Source organism: Bombus terrestris, chromosome 3 (assembly GCF_910591885.1).
Source record: "Bombus terrestris chromosome 3, iyBomTerr1.2, whole genome shotgun sequence".
Taxonomy (NCBI): Eukaryota; Metazoa; Arthropoda; class Insecta; order Hymenoptera; family Apidae; genus Bombus; species Bombus terrestris.
The window spans coordinates 7,620,058-7,642,886 of record NC_063271.1 but is presented as its reverse complement, the minus strand read 5'-3'; the positions used below and the strand labels follow the sequence as shown (position 1 = coordinate 7,642,886).

The following is a 22,829-nucleotide window of genomic DNA, read 5'->3' as shown; positions in this document are numbered from 1 at the left end:
AGGCTGGCGTCGCACCATTCGCCACATTATCCGTGTTGACGCTGCATGCGGAATGTCCGCGAGAAAATTTCAGTCCTAGAGATTGCTGCTTTCCGACGATGTTCTTGTTGAAAGCGAAACCGCTGTATTATTTATGAGCCTCTGCCACGCCACCCTGGACAATTTGCCGTTCCATGGGTGGCTGTCTGTTTTGTCTCCGGTGTTGTTTCACTCTGTATGTGCCTCTTTCTCTCTCTTTCTCTCTCTCTCTCTCTCTAGCCTTTTTCCTTTTTTGTCGAAAGTCTCGGGTGTGGAAACACGCGATGTCCTTTGTTCCCGACAGAGGTTATTTTGACTTCTTTTTAAGGGTGAGATTTAGAAGAGCGTTAAGGATTCCGCACAGTTCGTAGAGGTATTTGCAAAATAAATTAAACCTACAGACTCATAAAAATTAATACGCAAGAAACAAATTGAGACAAATTCCAAAAATCCTAAGAGACTTATTAAGAATTGTGGGATGATCATTTTGTTTGGAACCTTGGAACGTAAAGGATTTATATATCTTCATCCGTCGTGAATTTTGGTATTATAAGATTCTGGAATTTTTCAGAAATAGATACGTTTAAAATTTTCGCAGTGAGAAGTTGTTTCACTCGGAATGACATACTCAGAATTTGTTGTTTAAATCAAAGGAATTAAAGGAGACAAATGTATCTCCCAATTAATTCGATTATTTTTAAGATTTTATCATATTTCAAAGTATTGAAGCTGCGATAATACTGTGATATTAAAGAATCTGGGATTTGTCATATCAAATGATTTTAGAGTCATTGAATTCGTAAATAAAAAATTTTAAGAGTTTTATAGCAATTAGAATATCGCAGAAAAATATTAAGTACTTAGAAGTGAAGAAGTTTCATAGTAAATTGCTGTTACGAAGGAAAATTATTTTACTCAAGCATGAAATAAAAAGAATTATCAGCATCTACTTAAGATTAATGTAACGTTGAATTGCTGTCGGCATCGAACACGACAGCTCAGTAATCTTCTACAATATCTCATCTATCTTTGTCAATAACTTTAATTCAGTAAAATAATTTTGCTTTTTATGCTGTTAGAAAATGGAGAAATATATAATTGTTAATATGTTAAATTATTTGTTTAGAGCTTCGTGAAAATTGTATAAAGTTAGATCGAAACGAAAAAGGTGCATTTATAGCTTTTAAAACACTTTACGTTTTCAGCGTAGTTAATAATTGTATCAAAGGACTCTGCAATTTCATCATCCCGACAAATTTGTCGTGTTTGATAAGTGCACTGCAATTTATTGTTAAAAATATCTTTAGATTGATCGTTATTGCTCCAAACGAATTGCTCTCGTCGTAACAACGTAGAAAGGAGAGTAACATAGCAATCAAAAGATTGAACGACGATTGCAGTTTTTGATCAATTTTTGAAAAAACATTTTATTTTAATATTTCAATATTAGCAGTTATATTATTTAATATATCATTTATAAAAGAATTTCTTTTGTTGTTCGATAAATCGAGTATGGTGGCATACATATATATCAAATTAATATAATTACAATTACTACGTGCAATATAATTGCAATACAATAGACGTTACAATTAATAAAATAAAATATCAAAGGTATTGACTTACAAAAAAAAAAATGTATAATATAACGTAATTAAAAGTATAATGAGTTTGCCCAGAGTTAGAAATCCAATAAAAAGATTTAGAGAAAGATAAAACCGAACTCGTTCCACAATGTGAGATTTCATTTAAAAGTAAGTATTACGTATTATAAATATGTATTGGTAAATGTAAGTACTCTTCGTTTCGCCATTAATCAGATTCTATTTGAAAATGTTTTTTATTCAAAACTCAGAGAAAAAAGTTAAATCCGAAATTAAAACATCAAAATTGTAATTCTGTATTCAACTACTAAAAAAAAAGAATAGAACAAAAAACCAGAAAAGCCATTAAAACGAAAGAACTTTCAGAATAGTTTTTTTTTTTTACATTCGTGACGAAGTTGTAACTAGTGATTCAGAATGTCAGAAATCGATTCGAGTGTTATCGTGATTTTGATCAAATAATTACGAGAACCATTAAAAACTTTCCGAACACTATTCGATTACACGAACGACGACCACCGTTTTAAAGCTGAAAGTTGGGAGCAAGTGGGTGAAGAATTGACCTGTATTATAGGAAACGTTAAAGGTCGGTTAAATACTCTATCAAATATGATAAAACACGTATAATATCTATGTGTAATTTATGTAATATAATTTATATAATTATACCGTATCGTATTTATTTATTTCAACCTGGTGGCCTAGAAATCCCACTTGGTTTTACATAGTTCGTAGACATAGAACAAAACTGAAACTAGTCTCACAGACAACTACGATATCATAAAATATAATTACACGAAATAAGACAAACGAATGATCGACATTACTGGTAACAGGACGTTATCGATGAGCAATTACGAGTAACGATAAAGGGGATGTAACATTTAAATGGGAACGAAAGAAGAGTATGAAAAGTGGATGCACCCGCGGTTACTTGGTAATGTAAACACGTACACTCCTTTTTCCCTAGCGTCGAAGCTGGTAGTTCAATAAAATCGTACTTCTCCCTTCTTCCTCCCTTTGGGGCTCCCTTAACGACGTGCCAGAATAGGCGAAGTCTAACTCCATGAAAAGTTATCTGCGGATTCAATATCGCTCGCCTTCGACCAAGATCCAGCGGTCGAGCGCAGCTTCCCTCGAATTCTATGCAGAGTTAATTAAAAACAGGATAGACCAAGCCTCTTTAATGTTTTAGAGTATCCCGATGACTTGGGGAATACTTGCAAGTTCGCTTGCTAAAAGATTTCCTAAACTCGGATCTACCAATTTTTGATTCATTAAGCCGCCAACAAACTTCGTTCTCCGCATTCATAACTGTTTGCGTTAAGAGCGTTCGAAAAAAAATAAAGAGTATCTGAATTAATTTCTTTACATTTTACTACATTTATCATTTCCATTGTATTATATTTTCAGCGACCGCTTTATTCCGGATACTTTACGCATGTAGTAAGATACGGTTATTTGATGCATTGAAAGTTCCACGTGTTAAAATTCGATATTGAATTTTGCACAGAATAACGAAAGTTGTATATTATGAGATACTATTAGTCTTTGATATAATAACGAAAGTATGAGAAAGTATCATCTACTTTAGATGCACCTAGACAAAATATTGAAGACGAGCAAGGCGATCCGTATAACCTTACGATACAAGAAGAGAATTCCGTGATCTCTGTTAACAATAAATAATAACGTATCCATAAGAAATATCGATAGAATAATTTTAATATTAGGTTCTAGATATGTACGCAGAGTTGTTACCGAACTTTGAAAGAGCTACAGATAAGCTACATCTGTAACTTGTAAATTGTTGCTTGGATTTTACAATAACGATTTTAAATATTCTGGCTTTAGTTCATCTTTAGCGTGGATTGTGTCGTTGCACTTGATATAAAGATTACGTGAATCAGTAGCAAGAGAAAGCAGAATGAGCAGAATCTGTTGATCATGTCTAACGAATGATCTAACGTTTGAGTATGTATGAGGTGATTTGGATAATTTACAGAACACGTGAAGAATCTAATTGAAACACCCGATATAGCGTCTTGTACTGTTGGAATAACCATCTAAATAAAACGTTCATAAATGATAACTTGTCATCTAACGCAGTTCAAATTCATCAAAGGGTCGATATTCTTCTAATTTTCATTTGATATTTCCATTGCGAGTGTTCAAATACATTGAAACCCTAATAATTATTAATTAATAATTATTCCATAGCAAGTATTCAAGCACTTTCGTGTATATTCACTCTTCTCAATGAACTCTAATTCAATATTCACGAGCCCGTGCTCCACTCTTTACAAGTGTCTACAAAAAATGTTCTCTGAACAACCACTCGACGTAATTTCCTTTCAGAGTACAATTTCTCGCTGTACCAATACCTTTCCCTCGGCTCTTGTGTCTGTAGACGTATCTGAAATCGGTATTTCAGCAACGTTGTCCTGCAAGAAGTCGTAGCTGGGGCTTCCAGCAGGATATTACCTTCTTCTGAGGAACGCGCTGGAACGCTCGGTATTTAGGGGTAGAATGAGAGAGGGAGAGAGAGTGGGAGAGGGAGGAGATAGGGAGAGACAGAGGTGATCGTAGACATGGGACTCGATACGCCGGGAATGGAACACACCATGGAGATTGTACTAATTAAGTCCCACCTCCCATTAATTGCCAACGTTCCTGCCTTGTCAATGCTCGCCGTTCGTCGCTATGGCTGCGGACACCGGCCGTTCATCGCTGTGGCTGCAGCCACCAGTGATGTAGTTAACAGAATTTCGATATCGACATGCTCCACTTACGTAACTACTTGCTTCTGGATGTTGGATCGCGCGAGTTGCTTCAACTTCAATACCGCTTGCACTCGGTAACAAGTCTGGTTTATCGCCCGATAAGATGTTTGCAAAGCGAGCTCGAAGCAACCAGAGATACGGTTGGATTCTGTTCAACTAGTCACAGATCTTTTCCTCTCAGCTTAAGTCTCCGATGTCGTTATGAAATTGTGCTCTCTCGTGAATTTTCCTAATTACCTTAATTAGCTTGCGTCGTCTAGAAACGAAATTAAAATGAAGACTATACGAGAGGAATAGGCAGATTGGCCTGTTTGTGTTAATTTTTGTATTTCTATATCGTTTGATGGATACAAAATATTTTATGTAGCTGAAGAACAGAACAATTTGATGGATTCGAAGATATACAGATACTCTGAGAATAGACGATAGATTCACGATGTTTTGTAAGAAATAATTTAGTATTTATAATAATTAGTGTTAAATAAAGGTAATAACATTATTAGAAGTCTGCAGAAGAGTAAGAAATAGAGAAACTTATACCTTGTGAACTATTTTTTAGCATTAAAATCTAATCAACTTTAATCCTCTGAAGAAGGACGAAGGTCTAGCAGAATTTTTACAAAATATCTCGTATATATGTAAATCTAACCATGAATATCGCGTCGTGAACGAAGATAAATTAAGTCCCGTATTTGTCCATTAGATCCATAGATCCAGGTGGGAATAGAAGCACGGTCAACGCGTATAGGTTACCGGAGTAAATAAATCTTTATTATGTCAGTGCTCTGCCCGTGTACATTGCTTGGCTTCTGGACGTGTGCATAACATTTACAAATACACCACTAACGTTGATGAGCACTCAGGGTGTGCACTATATTAACGTGACGGGCTGAAACGTTAATCCAGATGCGTTGATAGCTCGAATTTATTAGCCAGCAAATTCATTATCAGCGAATACGCGATTTGCGGCGCGCCCCGAAAATCACAAGGGCGAAGAATCATTCCGCAATATCTATCGGTATCGTGCATAGCACCACGTTAATTATGTAGTTTAAAACCTGTGTTTAAATCCGTTACGAGAACCACAGATATCGAGGGATAATAAACGATCTGTATACGGAAACTTATATTCTAAGTTTTTTAGAATTTTGCGTTTGGATATTTTCTTTTCAATTCGATACTTTAATCTATTACACGTGAAAATAAATTCTTAATCAAACATAACAATACTAAGTAAGTAAATTAAAAACGGTAAAGTTTTTTTCACGATATAACATTATGATATAAATACAAAATACTTAAGAAAGTTAAATCGAATTAAATTTGGTCTCCACGGGTTTTCAGATTTTCAATAAATCGATCATTGTGTTACAACAGATAAGTCGTAGCTTATGCAAATGATATATGACGAGATAATAAAACTTAGTAAAGAGGTAGGTAGATACAAATTATTTGTTTCATATTTAGAAACATTTTATTTATCTACTATTTATTTACGTCTTGGTTTATTCGTCACTTTTTTTACATCTTAACTTTCTATTGATTTGGTATACAATCAAAGGATTAATGTTAATTTCCATTTCGCCGTAACATTTAATTTCTTCGAAGCATTTCCACGTCTAAGAACATCTCTAACCATAGTAATTATTCATCGTTTAAAATAATGCCACAACAACGAGAAGTAGTAGATCAAAATCAGCGATACAGGGCGATTTAAACCCAACGCGGCCATTGACAATCATCAAACACCTCCGTGTAACACCAATAACGGAAGCCATACATCACGATTGCCACGGTTGGTCCTTCGATCCTTGCTGTCCTCGTCTTTCGCGTTAGTATCCCTCACGAACGCGCTCACATAGAAACTATTCGGCTAAATTCTGTTCAGGGAACCGAGATAAAAGCGAGGAGGAATGACGTCGTTCCATCGACTAGAAAATCGAGCTTTACAGGGACGAAGGTGGAGTACAGGTGGATTATTCCTATCAGGAAGTTCGTTACAGACTGATACGACGGTGAATCCTTTTTCACGCTGTTCTGCTAATTGAACCAGTTTGGTAAGGTGTCTCGTTCGAGACTTTAGTAGTCCGGCACCGTTGCACGAACGTGTAACGGTTGAACTGGCCGCTATTCCAATCGTCATAAATTGTCGTACCGAACGTGACGATCGTACCGAGTAGCCAATAGATGCGCTCGCCTGTCATTTGACCCCCGGTACCTTCTATTGGCGTCGCATGGCCAACAACCCTCTACGGAGGCCTTTGACTGCCGATTCACCTACGCCAATGCATCTATCCGCCCGAAATGATCGAATTTCTACAGCACATTTCACGTTAAGTGTCTTCCCCTTTTATTACGTTTCTTTCGTTTCAACCGTGTTCGGGGTACATATTTCCTTTTGCAAAAAATGTAACAAAGGTTGATTTGGTACATTTAGTACGTTAACGTTAGTACAATGGCGGCTGTAGACAATATAGCATCCAGGTATATTGAATTTCGTGTTATTTAGCGATACTTTCTTATGACTACATGCGATCTACGTACACTACATAAATATTAAATATTGTAGTAAAAGTTAGCTGTATGAATGTTGTCGATACATTAAGACGCATATATAAAAAAAATCTTTCTCAAAACAGCCAACTCACTGCTGAATAAAATCTTCGATCGAAAATTTATTAGATCGTTCTTTATTTATTTATTTATTTTTCTTTTTTCTAATTTTCTAGATGTACAAAGCCAATTGAATTTCATCGAAATACTCAGGTTTACAAGATCACAGAAAGAGCAGAATAATGCTCATTCCACACTGACGCTTAGTAACATAATCGGTACCAGGTGTAACGCGTACAACAAATAGACAAAACGTGGCGACCCGTCAATTAGGAAAACGGGCATTAATGCAAATGCCAACATTAGCCAATAATACGAGAACTAATATTATTATTTTACGGGAATAATATCAGTATAATTCATTCGGCTTAATCAAGAACATTACCGCCACTGTGTGGACAGAGCTATTTTCCGTGGACAAATTTAATGCCGGCTCGTTATGGCCTCTGCTCACCTGGTCCTCCGTGTTTCGTCTCCCTTTTCACCCTTGGTTCTATCCCTTTCCAGCCAACGAATTGTCTGCGAAATCGAACGGCACGCGTATTCGGGCTGCGGAATTCGACGCACGTGTTCCGCGACCAAACGCTAATCGTTTAAAGTCATGAGTCAATAATTGAGTTATTACTTGCTATGGAATTTGCTGTCGACTGACCGGCGGAAATGAATTTTCTCTTCTTCCGTGACGGGAAACGAAAGATAAACGAATTGAAATCGAGCGAGACGAAAGAAAAAGTACCTATACGAAGATCACGGAGGGAAAAATACACTTTTGTTGATTTTTTCATTTTAATTTCGCTTTATGATTAATCATGATTATCATGTTTATCATTCAAGCAGCTCATTATCGTCAACTCGTTTGTCAGCCATCAACGTATAAATAAAGTAGAGAACGTTTTTTTAGATTGATAAAAGCGCTATCCTGAATAATTCTAGCAATGGTATTTAAAATACTACAATACTTCGACGACTGTCGTGTATTTAATTTTAATATATCATTGATAAGATACGAAATAAAAAATTAATATTTCATAGGATTCATCCTATCTGCTGACTCTACAAGGAAACAGTAAGAATTGCTTCTGACCATTTGCTTGTCATTAATTTATATATCTTATCGATATTCGTGTATCATTGATATAAATCGGACAAAGTGAGTATCTTCAGCAGAAATTTCGATATTTCAATTCGAATTACGAAGTTTCATCGAACACCTCTTTCCGCAAAGCCCGTGCTATTTTACGCGGCGATAGAATAGCCGAAAGCCCAAGCACAGTTCCTTGGCCGCTACAGTCCGTTTCCCATTCAAGGCAATCGTTAATCCCATGGCACCGCAGAATTATTTGCCACAATGGAAGCAAGCCGCGACAGGATCTAGGCGCTTGCGCGAGCGAACAAGCGAGCAAGCGAGCGACCGATTCAAATCGCGACAATGACGGCAATGCAAATCCGGCCGTGCCTGCATCCTGAATAGTCGAGGCTTCCACGCATAGCTGGGATCACATCCACCTCCAACCCCATGGTTTCTGCTCCGTAGACTGTCAGTTATTTATTAGGGTGAACATTCATACCAGCGGTGCTGTCTCAACCTCATAAATCGAGCGTTTAGCGCACTTTTATTCCTCGTCTATCGTCCCATTTTCGGTGTTCCTGGCATTAGTTTCGTCGCGTTGTTAGCGAGACATGTACAACCAACTGACAAAATTGACTAGCGATCGTTACAGAGGCTCGCGTTGTGATGTCCACGGATGGTTGGCAGATACAACGGAATATAGTAAGACAGGGATATCTGAGACATCTGAGCTTCAACATCTTAAAAAGTAAAGTCGAAGTTTGCACAGAAAAGTCAAATTATATATTATGAGACGCCATCGATCTATGATAATCATATAACGCTTTCGTTATTACGAAAATGATAAACATGATCGTTATGAATAGCGAAGTTGACAAACCGAGTAAAATTAATTTGTTGCTTGATAAAACCTTTATGTTCAAATTCTTCCATTTTTGAATCACAAAGACAAGACTACACACACTGACAGGCACATTTGCTCGCAGACACTTTCAGTAGAAATATTAATGCGGACAATTGCGTGTCAGTGTAAACTTGGCTTATGTCGAACGAAGAAGGTTCTTCTAAACTAATAGAACTTCCGATATTAATACAAGAGGACGGTTTACTGCCGGTTTATCGTCGGTAAATACACTTAAAATAAATAAAATTCTTTGACTCATGATCTCATCACATAGATAGAAATAATCTCACAGTTCTGGTAAGCACAATCGCCTTTACAGATATATTCGCCGTCTAATACTACTAATATATCTTTTATAGCCATTACTTAAAAATTTAAAGAATGTGTAAGAAATATAAAGGCGAGAAGAGCAATTAAATCCTTAAACGCGTCTCTATAATCTAATTATTAAAATGTTAACAAATATCCATATAATATTTTAAAATTAAACGTTTTTCTATACCTTTACAAAATATAAACACTTAATATCACTATAATAATACTGTTGTTTGTAAAAATATAAACACTTAATGATTTGCTAATTTCTTAAAATACAAAAAACACCTATATAACAAAACATTTCTAAATACAAACCTATCGCATTAAAAATTAAAGGCGTCTAAAATATTCATATTGTTCGATACAATAACATAACTTTTTGAGACAAATATTAAGCGCATCAATTATTAATTACATATATTTAACGCAAATATATATTAGGCAAGAATAAATAATGGAATTTTTTCAATATAAACGACTATCTATAAATAATAATTAATAATAATAATTAATGACGTATTGTTATCCATCTGCTAAAATTGTTTATCACTTTGCTATATCCTTTTTTACAAAACTCACAATCAAAAGGATCATAGCTAGCTTCGTCGTTTAAAAGCCTGCTCTCAGGAAAATCGCATTACTCATGACTTAATACAAATCCCTAAGTACATATACATCGAAGTCCAATTACGTCACAGAAGCTCACTGACGTCATGTTCTCTAACCCCCTCTTTCGTAATCACAATCTTTGCAATCATTATACTCCGCAAGAATGAAAGAACGCGGTTTTTACTCTCCTGTTTCAACAACTTCGTGGATTACTGCGCACAGTAGATCCCTAGATCTGTCGCAGAATTCGTAAATCGTCCTGGAACCGATTGTAATTGGCTGCAGCTCCGGTCGCCGGCCCAGAACGCAAATAGATTCTGTAACCGGAGAACTCATTTATGGAAATATGCTGGTGACCATGCGTCCTATTTTTGACTTCACCACCGGACGAACATCTCCTTCCAGGCTCTCCCTTCCCTTTCTACCGTTTTCACCCCTTCCATTCTCCTTGTCCGTGCATTCTTCTCTCTGTAATAAAATTAGCCACAGTTTAATATATTCATAAACGAACGTTTTTTTTTTTTTTTATCCAACTTCGAGGCATTACATAAACTCAAGAATACTTGAGAATGGCATCAAAGTCTCTATATAACGATCTAGCTATAAAATTCTATATTTCACTTAAACATGTTTATTTAACTGTTTAGCGATTATTTGAAAATCGTGTCGTTGCTTCTGATATTAGTCATGTAGATGTAAAGATTGTACATTTTGTAACTTCATTCAACGATTTTATAGCTAGAAAATGTTAAGTTCAGAAATGTTTCACGTGCTATACTTACGTACGCTATAAGTGGTGTTTACTGTCGGTACACGATGCACAGAATCGAGACAAAAAAAGGATTAGCTGAACACCAGAGCACTTTTTCCCCGGTTTTTACTGGTCGAACGGTGCATCGTCGTCATCTGCAAGAAGAAAATCTCTAGTTTATGAATCGTGGCTTGGCGGGGGAGACAAACGGGCCCTGGGAACGCCTTGAAATATTTTGCCGATTTAAATAAAGCTGGCGACCACATGGTAGTCACGACGGAACCGTAAATAGAAAACACGGGAGAGGCCACATGGACGTGGAAAGATGCTCGAGTCACGTTACGGTATACGTGGAACTGCCTCTATTTCTGGCGTCTAGATACCAGTACCGGGCTATAGCTGTTTAATATCTTTTTCCATTACGATGACCACGCCAAACGTGGAAACTTTGCGTAACGTTGCATCGCGCACTCTCGAGACTTTCGACTGCTCCCCGTTGATTTTCTATGAAAACAAGAATCGTCGGTAAAAATCATTTCTAAAGCGTATCAGAATACACCGGTCATTTTCCATGATTTCATCGGGCGTAACAAAATCTTGCTGTCTTCAGCCTGAAGAAACATGTGGTCAACTGTTTGATCAGCTGTTGAGCATGTCTCGCGGAGAACACCGGGTCCCACGGCGCGTTTCCGGTTCGATGATACACCTGGGCGCAGCTCCATACTTCTTTACATTCCATACGTCACATTCACTATGGGAAGTAAGGAAGCACGGAACGGCATCGCCCGGTTCGAACGAAAAAATCGTTCGAGAAAATCGTTGTTCTGTCGATTCGAGCCGATCGATCGTTCGATCGATGAAAATTGGCCACTTCTCAACGACGAAGACCGGACGATCCTGTCGCCGGGACGGTGCGCGTTTCATCTTCTAATCGAACGATTACGTAATCCACTGGTTTCGACACGGTCGAAATCCGCGCGTTCACGGGATAGGATCCTGAAAACCGATACGTTTCACCGATCGGCGAGATACCTGATTGCTCGCACTTGCTGTTCGATTCGATTGCGGATCGGAACGGTTCCGGCCGGTAGCGTCGTCCATGTTGGACTTGCGAGACAGACCGAGTCCTTCGAGAGGTCGAGGATATTCTCTGGCCGCGAGTGTTAGAGCAGCTCGAGTCAAGAACTTCTAGCGAATCCTCCTGACTGGTTGACTGCTTCAGACTGAATGCTGCCAAAGCTTTGGGCACGGTTGCTTCAACGAGCCCTCTAAAAATGGCCGCACAGATCCCATTGGCCTCTCCATGTCGTGGCCGACACCCCCCGGCACATGTAAGCTTACACTTGAGACTACCACGAGGCTTGCTTGCTCCCTCGTAGCGCATCGCGCCAAATTTGTCTTTACCCGAAAATAGTCAGTCCCACGGCTGCCACCACATGGCGACTATTCCTGGTCCAGACTCGAGTGATAACTTACCCAGGCCTCTGTCTCGTTCCTCGTGCTCTCCTCCGTCTCCCCTTGCCCGTTCAGCTTCGTTCTGCCTCCATCGTCTCCTTCTTCTTCTTCTTCTGCTTTTCTTCGTCTTCTTTTCTTCTTACGGATCGCGATGCCGTACAAAGACGTATATACGCATACAGTTGCTCGCCCCTTCAGCTGTCACGGTGTCGTTAAACAGGGAATCCGAGGAGGACTCGATAGGATGACACGTTCAACCCTTTGGATATCGTAGCTTCGAGCTTCTACGCGTGAAATTTATGTTTACCTCGGAACTTATACCCGATCGAGGAAACCTTTTGTTTCGACGAACAGAACGATCCAACTTCCCGATCCTCTCGCTTGCCATTCTTAGCAACAAAATAACTAGTGCGAGCGGATGCTAGGTGATTTGGTCTTTCTTGCGCTCGTGGTTAGGTGATGAACCGCTATGGCCTCGCATGTGACAGGAATGGCGTCTGAGAAAAAGAAATCTGTTATATTCCTTAGGCAAAGGAAAGGTATGTTAATTTGTTTGTCGTTTGTTAGAATACTTTGTTGGTAAAATATAGTAACTCGATGTGACTAAAATATATGTTAAATATCAATGTAAAATCACTTGAAATAAGTAAGACATAATATAAAGCAGAGATATGAAGGGAAATTTAAATATAAAATTGTTTTTAAATTGCATTTGATTGGACTGGCTGATTGTGACTAAAAATTAATTAGACGTTAATGTAAAAATGTTTATACGTATATAGCAAGAATTAATTGACAGATTTCATTATAACATATTAGTAAGTACTATGAGATGTAATTAACATTACTTAATCTTCATTTCCATTAATTTTTTACAGTAATGTGTCCGTTTATCACATCCTTCCAAACATTTATTAAATATAAACGTATAATCTAGCTTCATTCTACAAAATTAATTTCGTCGCTTTGTATTATTTTGAACATTGGTTACACAAACTGAGTCAGATGGATAATGGTGAATACACTTACTCTGTCCTTCTTCTTATTTGACATTATTTATGTAGAATGATATTTTGAGTCAAATATTTGGCAACCACGTCTGGCGGAAGAACGAAACTCCTTTGCATTCCAGGCTTATCATATCATCTGCAATTTCATACGCAAAATAACGTAAGAAATAAATACTTTATATCGGAAATACAGCAAAATGTTTAAGATGAAAAAATAATTATTTCCTAAAATTTTTATTCTGAATTTCGTATCATTTTATTGTATCAAAGGATTAAAAATTATGTCAAACGTAACGTTATGTATTCTATAACATTCCTATAATCTTCTTTTAACATATAATACAAATTGTTCTTACCTATTTTCTTCAAGTATAAGAATATTTTTCCAATACGTCGATATCGTTTCATCTCTGCTCAAACAACATAAGCAATATGTTTATATATAAACCATTTGCCTCCAAATATTTTAACGTAATCGTCATGGAAGACACGTTGCTACAACAAACTGAAAAGTTATGGCCATACATCTCTATGGTTATGGTACAAAACTTTGTCCTATGAAAACAAAAGAACATAAGAAAAATGGTCAGAACTGTATCGAAGCAATCAAGCCACATGTGCCCGAACCTTTTGGTAATAATTTGTATACTATTGTCATTTTCCTTTTATTTATATCTTATATATTGTAGCGGCACATAAACATAGAAAAAATCAGCAAAAAATTGGAATCTGGGAGAGACCCATATTGTTGTGTCTTTAAATCCTAACGATTGTTTTGGCTTACAAGGTCTAGAGGCAGACGAACTCGGGACAGATTGTTATGGTCGTTATTTGTAATCTTCAGCCGGAGTTACATGAGAACTTTAGCTTTTAACTTTTTGTTGTAACGTCGGTCGATATAAATGCATGAACGTGCTCCTTAGAACAGTTCAATTGTTATCTCTTCTGCAATCGACATAATAGTATTGAGCGAGCGACGATTATGACTGACGTGCACTATCTCTTGTATTGATACGAATTTTAATACAACTGACTATTACAAATTCATCCACTCGTTTCTTATCAAACGACCTGCATGTTTAATCAACCTCAATTATATTTCGAGTTCATTTATTTTTGTATTATCGTTTACCAATTCTCAAAAAACATCCATTTCGTTTCCACTAAATTATGAAATGAACGCAGTGTCCTATTCTGATTGTATCCATTGTATCATGAAGTCATTCGTTTGTTATAACTCCAAAGTTCATTATTAACAAACGATATTCATTTTACAAATTGAGAATCCGATCAATATTTTAATTTAATACAGAAAAAAAAGATAAGAAATTGTACGAAACATTTGGTAATAATTTTCTTATTAAATCTTGTTAATTTCTCTAATAAAAAACGAATTATTATATCGGATACAATACAACCAATAACAATAAAGAAATTGGCGAAAGCATTTTAGATGAGAAATTGGTCGCGTGAAACTTTCATGGTGTCGATTCCAATCTCGAAGCTTAATAATCGTTCACGTCGTAAATTCAGAACGACTATGATTTATACTAACAGCGAAAAATTAAAAGAAGACCGATGCATAAATAGCCAACAGACCGCGACGCAGTAAAAGTGTCAAAAGATCCTATTAATCCTTAATGCCTTTTATACGCGACATTTTTTAAAGAAATTTCGCCTCGTAAACAAGCCGTGCAACAGACTTTCTCAAAATAACTAAATTGAGCCCATTAAACTCCCTTGAACTATGGCTTTACGGAGCGTGTCGCGAACATCTAATGAAATGTATACCTCAAACCGATAATAAAATAGCAGTGAAGCTTTGCCATTCTTCAAAGTTCCCTGTTGCCGTTAAAAAAAAGAAAAAAGAATTTCCACTGTATTTCGTTGCGAAATGATGTTAATTGTTCGATAAATCACATATACGTTGTTAGACACCACCTTATTATGGAAAGTTGCAGCAATGAATAAATTCACAGTGTCACGAGCAATTTCCCGTGCATTCCCCATTTTGCTTTAGATACGAACGTACAGCCACAACTCCGTTCATACGTACTAGGACGCTTATGAAAGCCTGAATAAATTTAAAAGATTAGTAAAAAATGATCAGAATTAACATCTGTTGTCTAACATGAAATAATGGTATAATATTATAGCAATAATCTCGTCAATTTTTTTTTTTCTTTTGGTTGATATAATAGAATTAATTTTTCTCTTGTTTATACGTATATGACGTATTCTTCGATCATTTTCTATTTTGATCGGTTCTGACGTTCATTTTATTAGCGTCTTTGTATTCGACTTCATGCACGTTGTGAACAATTTTGCAAAGTAAATTCAGATTTTGACTAGATCGCCAGGAATTTCTATCTAATTCGTGTTACATTTTTTCAATAAGTTCCAAGTTAGAAAATTGTGAAAAAAGGCAATGTAACTATTGCAATTTACTATGTTAGTGTGACTCCTGCAAATATTTTTTACTTTTTTATTACTAATATATACATGATCTCTTGCTAGATATATTCTCAAAGCTTTATTATACATTGGTAGTAATATACGTTTGTCGATTTCGATCAAGGTCGTAAATTATACAAATTTTCTCGATTAAAATCTCAGTATCCGTATTACAATAACGAATCTCGATCGGTAGCTCCGTTAAAGACTTATATTCGAAATGCAAGCTGGCTAGCGAGATCGCTTGTCGCAAGTATTATTTATAGAAAGTTATTTGCAGCAATAACGGTGTTGGCAAACGTCCAGCACTTCTACAATGTGATGTTATAGCAGCAATTAATCGCAGTTTTATTTGATAGTGTCGCAAACTCGTCTCTGATATCCATAGTTTGATTGCGTTCTGTAGATCTGCGGATATTTAAATGTTCTTAGAAATGAGAGAAGTTTTTCAAACAAAGGAAACATTTGATTCGATGAATTCATGGATCGATTTCCTTCAAAGAAATTGATTGTAGCTTCCAGTCTTTATATAGTTGCAATATTTGTTTTTATAAATTGTTACATCTATCTAGTGCAACAGTATGTTTCAAAAAACACATTGGATGTAAATGATATATCGCAAAATGATATGTTATGAAATTACGTGAATAACTATGTAGTACAAGTACTATGAAGATAATTATTTGATAAATTCCTGTTATAAAAATGGTCCATATATAATATTCAAAATATAATTTAGAGTACTTAGTTGACGATACAAATTTTCGTCGTGTTGTATTTCTTTGCAATATTCTTAACAAAATTTACATATTCTTAGAAAGATATAATCTTTTAATGTGTAAGATGTTTGTGTTATCTAATGTACTTAAATATCAAAAGTACATAGAGTGCTTTGTAAACTAAGTTGATAATATTACCGTATCAATCTTGCTTAAGGCAACTTTTACATTCGACATATGAGTAGCACGAACAAATATGCTTATAAGAACGTACAGTCAATATGTTATCATGTTAGAAACTAACCAATACAACTACAACTTTACATAATTGGGAAACTTGCGTCATCGATCAGCTTACTCCAACATTTCAATAAAATTACTGTATATATAGATAACGTCAAGTTAAAGATCATGTAATAATGTAATATAATATATTCGCGATACTAAAGAAACAAAAATTTGTTCCGAGTAGAAATCTGTTTTATAGATAAAGTTGCAAAATTACTTTAACTTCTATCCCCTAGAAAAAAGAAACAGAACATTAGAAGAAACATTGTTGATTTTAGTTTTCAAAATTGTTCAAATATGAAATGTCCAGGATCCTCTTGCACATATCAACTAACATTATTACCGAAATTTTACAGGTGATAAATCAAAGCTATTGACATTAATAGATTCATTCAAACGAATGAGGTTTTACAACTAAATTTGACAAATTACAAGCCATTTGATTATCACGATTATTTAACATAAAATTGCAAAATCGTAGAAATGAAGTCTATAACTTACGATTATTACTAACTCGTTAATTCATTGACATTATTAGTTGGGAAATTATTATACGGAAGGATTGTGAAACGAAAGACAAAAGAGCGTCGTTTCGTCGTCATCGGTGAACCACGATACTACATTCTTTTAGCGATTAAAATAGTCACAAAGATCAATGATCGAAATAAGATAAATTTCATGAACTAAAAAATTGCCAACGATATAACTAACTTAGATAACGTTGTCAAAAAAGGAACAGCGCGCAAATACAGTATACTAGTTTGGAAAAATTAAACGTTATAAGTTATAATGTAGTATATCTCAATTTATTGCTGCTGTCAGAGCGACATATATAAAATTCACGCGGCAGTCAACACGTTTATGGCTTTCCTGAATGTCGATTAACCCTTCTCGAGATACGATGCTCCTGCTTTTCATTCTCCGCGAGTTCTCCAGGCTGAGTGTTATGAACACGTTGTGCAATGTTGATGAAAAGCGTTTCGGATACATCTCGACGAGTATCGTTCCGTTCTTCGCCGCTACGAACAGAGGAGAAATCCTTCAGGCCGCGTCGCGACGTCTCCTCCAGATCTAAAATTACTAGCAGCCGAAGACGATGCATTCGCGGTCCGGTGAGCCGTGCGTAAACGAGCCACTACAGGCTTACGCCCTAATACAGCCCCTATTTTTGGACGTCGCGCTGACGCCACGACGGAGACAACTCTTCGCAAAAGAAAATCGACGTTCATCCCCCCTCCCTGCAAACCTCTCTGCGTTTCTTCTCCTCTATTTCTCAATTCGTTTTTCTTTCTTGCGCTAACAACACGTCGAGGAAACGTTATTATTACTTTTTCTTATTGCTCATCACGCTGCTAAACTTTAACTTCGATCCATCCTTCTGAGGGAGGGAGGGAACGAGACGGGGTGGAATTGCGTTGCAGAAGCAGAATATTTTCATGGCTGGTTTTGGAGACCCGAAATTAATCAGACCAGAAGAATCGAACGCTGATCGTTTAATCCTTTACACTGCGGAACTTTTCATTGCAGCTTTTATAGTGAAACTTTTTGAAACTAAGGATTGTGTTCGGAAATAAGAGTTATAGGTGTGGATTCATTTATGTAGTATGTAGATTTATTTATTTGTTGGTACAATAAGTTCGTTCGCCTCTTGGTGTACACGATTAGAAAACGGTATGAAAACAATCGAAGAAATTTTGTCTGTACGATTGAACAAAAGTATTATTTTGATAAGAATATAAAAAATGATATGGAAGTTCTGAGACTATGTTGTAGAAATATCGAATTGATGGGAAAAAAGCATAAGATTTAAATATGTACTTGGAGATCTTCCCTTTTATATATGTAGCAGTTTATTTTAAATTTATTATGTGTGCTTTACGTTCATAGGTAATAATTATCAATTTATTAAATTCCTTTCTTTTCGTGTTATTTTCCAAAATCGTGATAATAGCGTTTCGTCCCGTAAGATATTAAAAGGTCTTTCTACCATTTCCCCGATATTATGCAATTCAGTGATTAAGATTCTCCTCTTCAAAATGTATTCAAATCTCTCTAATGTATTCGCTACGTTACAGTAATAACAGAGAAGAAAATTAAATGAATAATTTGTAGCGTGTTATTTATGCATGACGAATCTAGTTGAATACAAACAAATAAAAATCTTATAAATCCATATGTAAATAGAATTAACGAGAACATGTCACTGAAAACATTATTGTCTGTGTACAATTAGATCGTTCAATTATTTCATAAATAGTTATGAAAACAATAAAATAAAACAATTGTAGCATAGTTCAATATTTATGTATTTCTTTAATTAAGACGAGAAATATTAAACTTTCTTAAGGAAGTATATACCGTCATAGGAGATAATAAGATAAAAATTTTAAGCATTTCTGTCGCCTACAAACAGGAATTAAATATATAATCTTCAAAAGAGTTGATGAGCTACTTTAAGTTTGGTAAAGGATAATTAAATTCTAAGATGATTACGTATAATAGGTGTAGAATTTTATAAAAATTTATTTAATAATTCAGAGGATATTAAACTTTGGAAATATAATTTACTAAGAATTTTAGATTATTATTTTTCCAATATTTAACATACTCGTAAATATTTCAAGAAGATTTCTTGTTCCTTCAATATTGAAAGATATTAGATACAAAGAAAGAGAGAGGACAGGTACTGGTAAAGGAACGAACGTCTCAAGAAAAGCAAGCATACCTTCTTTCATCCGCAAACGGATCGTTTCATTAACAAATCAGAGGTTGTCCGGCACGTTTCATTAAAAGCACTCGGAGGCATTCCACGGTGATTTTCTAGTTATAGGAACACAGACAAACTCTTCCCGCTCGATGTGTATCGGGTTACGAGTTCGTTGTTGAAAATAGCCCTTACCCCATGGTACTAACGGTAAAGACTTAAAGTAATCTCCGGCCAAGATACGAGACCGGAATTCGTTTTCAGAGCAGTTTTTAGGCGTCCTGATGAAAGAAAACCGCGGTATAACGTGGCACAGGGCTAACGAAAAGAATAAAAAAAAGTAAGGAAGAAAAATGGAAAAAGAACGAAGAAAAGAAAAAGGAGGGAAGAAGATGGGTAGCTATCAGAAAAGAAACAGGAAGAAGAGGTGGAGGGAGAGAAAGACGGATTGCGAACTGGTGGTTCTTGCAGCGGCTAATTATCATCGTTAATTTCGCCTGGAAGATAGAAAGTCGTCTAGACTCTAAAGTGGAACAGTTTTTCAGGTTTTGCTTTGGCCATCTTCCTCCCTCTTCCTTTTCGAGCCTTCGCGTTAACACGAAAAAAAAGTCGTTTGCTCGCTCGAAGGGAGGGCTTTTAAGCGGCTTAAGGATATTTGGCAAACCGGACGAATGTTTCTTTTATGTGTCTCCTTTGAGACATGTTTTCACCACTTCGTGTTCTTTCTTAACCCCCCGCCCCTTTTTCTTCACCGTCTCTCGTTTTCCTCCAGAGATAACGAATTATAATTGCTTTTCTAACGCAACCATCTGAGAAATTGTAGGAGCAAGGAAGTCTTCGCTTACCAGAAGCTTCCTCAAATTTTCGAAAGTTTTGTAACAGTAGAATACTTGTCCCTTTGATCTAAACATTCTAATTATATATACGTTGTATTGGCCGAATACTTTCTTTCAGAAAAATGCATCATTAAAATGCAGACCAGACGTATCTTCAATTATTAGAACATTTTATAAAATAGTTTGGTAATGAGTTGGTAAAAGGTAACCTTTTGTAAATTTCAATTGCACTAGATGAATATTTTACAAAAGTACGTTTACTTTATTGTAACGTTTATTATAGCGTCTGTCAACCTCGATGCTTTGTATCCATTTTGTGTTGCTTACGTAAAAGTAAATGTTGTATTAATAATAGTTAATTAACAATTAATACTAGCTTCTGCTAAAGTATAACGTAAACAAATGTAGTGTCTTACATAAAATATAAGAAACATTATGTCTAAGAGGTTAACAACCCGAATGACACGAGTTCGTTCGCCTGGACAGGTTAAAGGCGGAAGAATAGTGACGGGAGAAGAGGTGTCAGAGGTGTAGAAAAAAGTTGGCGAAACAACGAGTCGAAAGGAAAATATAAAAGAGGCCGAAAGAAGCCACTCGTCGAGCCCCTAAGAAAGTGGCGGAATTCCCAGTTACGCCCCTAAGGCTAGCTGAAACGCGTCGCTTTTTGTTCTATGACAGACCCATGGAACTTTACATCAAACATATCTCTTTCACTGGCAAACACGTACTACAAAGGGTTAATGTTGTTTGTCTCACAACTGCTAAAAGGATCGCAGGAAGGATCCATTAGAACAATGATTCTCGATTTTTTATGCTCCGCCTATCCCTGGAAATGCTCATGAACACAAAGTACCTGTTGTCTTTATAAAAATGCAAATTTCCCAGTATTCGCCAATTGAAACGTTATTTGCTTCGAAAACTCTTTTTCCCGAAACTTCATCGTTTTACGATAATTTATTTATGATGGGAGATCGATGTCAGCTTCTGTCATACAATTAATCTAAGATTAATCTCAATTTCATTAGAAAAAGTGTCATTAAATGGTGACCACAATTGTTCGAATTGTAATATTTCGTATTCTAGATTATATATACAAATTATTTATGGTACGTATAAAAACGAGAGAAAATTAAATATTCTAAAATTGAATATCGCATCTGGAGCTTTTTTGATCATCTACGTGTGATTCATTGATAGCAGTCAACTGTCAAAAACCTCAGAAAATATCTTTCAGATACGATTCTTCCGCAACACCGAGCAAATCTATTTAGAAATCAAAGGCAGTGCATCGATACAAATAATTTCACGGCTGATAATACAATGGAACAAACAGCTTCTGTTCTCATCTCTGTTGCGCTCGTTTGAACACGAGCTGATATATAATCAGAATACACGTTTCTACATGCAACGGGACAAATTACACGTGCAACGATTCGTTTTGCCGTTTTCGATAAACAAACGAAATCCAGTTGAATGGTATCGGGCAACCGCGACAAATCGAAGCGTGTCGCCTCGCTCTTTGACCGATTTGCCTGGACCGTAATTTTATGAATGGTCGTTGGCACGCGTCGAGCAAAAGCGCAGCCGCGATGAAATCACGTTACGTGAATTTCGGCCGCGAAATATGCAACGAAACACGACATTCGCTTCGTTCCTGCCACGATTCGCCTAAAATGGGAGCTTCCGAGAACACGGCTTCAAACAAGCTGGAAAATATTCGTTACAGCCTCCGAAATCGCGTTGCAAAGCTCGATCATAATTTCAATTACTCGAATATCTTGAGGTTGCTAGATCGGTGCATGTCAAGTATCGTTCGATACAATGAAACTTTAATTACACGAAGCTTCTTCCAAAATATCGTATATTTAATCCTCATGAGTTCTTCGAGCCACTCTCAACCGAATCGTACGTTTCTATCGGTAGAAAATTTCTTAAGTTCGAGGGAAATAAAATAGAATTTTGAGGATAGGAGTTAATCAAAATAATTGCCATATGATTTCATTCATTATCAATTTTAAATTTCAATTTAATTTAATTTCTTCCTCTATGAATCTCTTTAAAATAATTGATGTGGTAAAAGATTGCTTCCTCAAATGCTAAATTTATCTCCCCGGATATAATTCCGGAAATATTTCCAAATTCAAATTCACGTAAGAGAATCGTAATATTCTAAAAATTTCATACTTTTCTTACGAATCTTCTTGAATATAAATCATAGTAAGTTTCTGATTCTCTAATATGATCGACAATAAACAGTAGGACAAAGTTGGACGGGCATTATCGGCGCGACAAATTCAAACTTGGAAGAAACATTTCATATGCAGCAATCTGATACAATAACTCACACAGTCATCCTCGATGGAATTCCATAAAATCGGTCATAAAATTCGCCAAATAGATCTTCCGCTTCCTTTTCTCAGTCCTCTTCCTCTCCCTTTTTTTTCTTTTTTTTTTTTTTTTTGTTTATACCCTTCGGTCGCTTTTTTTCATTCGCTCTGCCGCTTTTTCGGAGGATGGATGGACGAGGTGGAAGGGATTTTTGGAACATGGCCAACGCGCGAGGGCCGAAAGAGCTCGCGAAACTAATGACGAGACGAACTCAAAACAACAGAGGCATTATGACCATTAAAATCTGCGGATTGCAGTCCCTTTTGAAAGTCTGGCTAGGCTTTAAAGCCCGCCATCGGACCACGA

The 22,829-nt window shown here is 36.2% G+C and overlaps 1 protein-coding gene and 2 long non-coding RNA genes across 7 annotated transcripts in view; 2 read left to right on the top strand and 1 right to left on the bottom strand.

The window, feature by feature from the left end:
* Positions 1 to 22,829, top strand: part of LOC100649430 (E3 ubiquitin-protein ligase MIB1) — a 160,537-nt gene that overhangs the window by 109,909 nt on the left and 27,799 nt on the right. The gene's annotated exons all lie outside the window — the stretch shown is intronic.
* Positions 9,712 to 13,895, bottom strand: LOC110120075. Of its 2 annotated transcripts, XR_002308683.2 has the most exons (5): positions 13,491 to 13,895; positions 13,154 to 13,270; positions 12,146 to 12,621; positions 10,701 to 10,824; positions 9,712 to 10,386 (listed from the first exon to the last, which is right to left on the bottom strand). It is a non-coding gene; the product is annotated as an uncharacterized LOC110120075 (long non-coding RNA). The 2 variants fall into 2 exon arrangements; XR_007223536.1 differs by lacking the exons at positions 12,146 to 12,621; positions 13,154 to 13,270; positions 13,491 to 13,895 and having other exon boundaries at positions 10,701 to 11,693.
* LOC125384776 lies at positions 12,533 to 21,289 on the top strand. The gene is made up of 2 exons (XR_007223539.1): positions 12,533 to 12,663; positions 20,622 to 21,289. It is a non-coding gene; the product is annotated as an uncharacterized LOC125384776 (long non-coding RNA).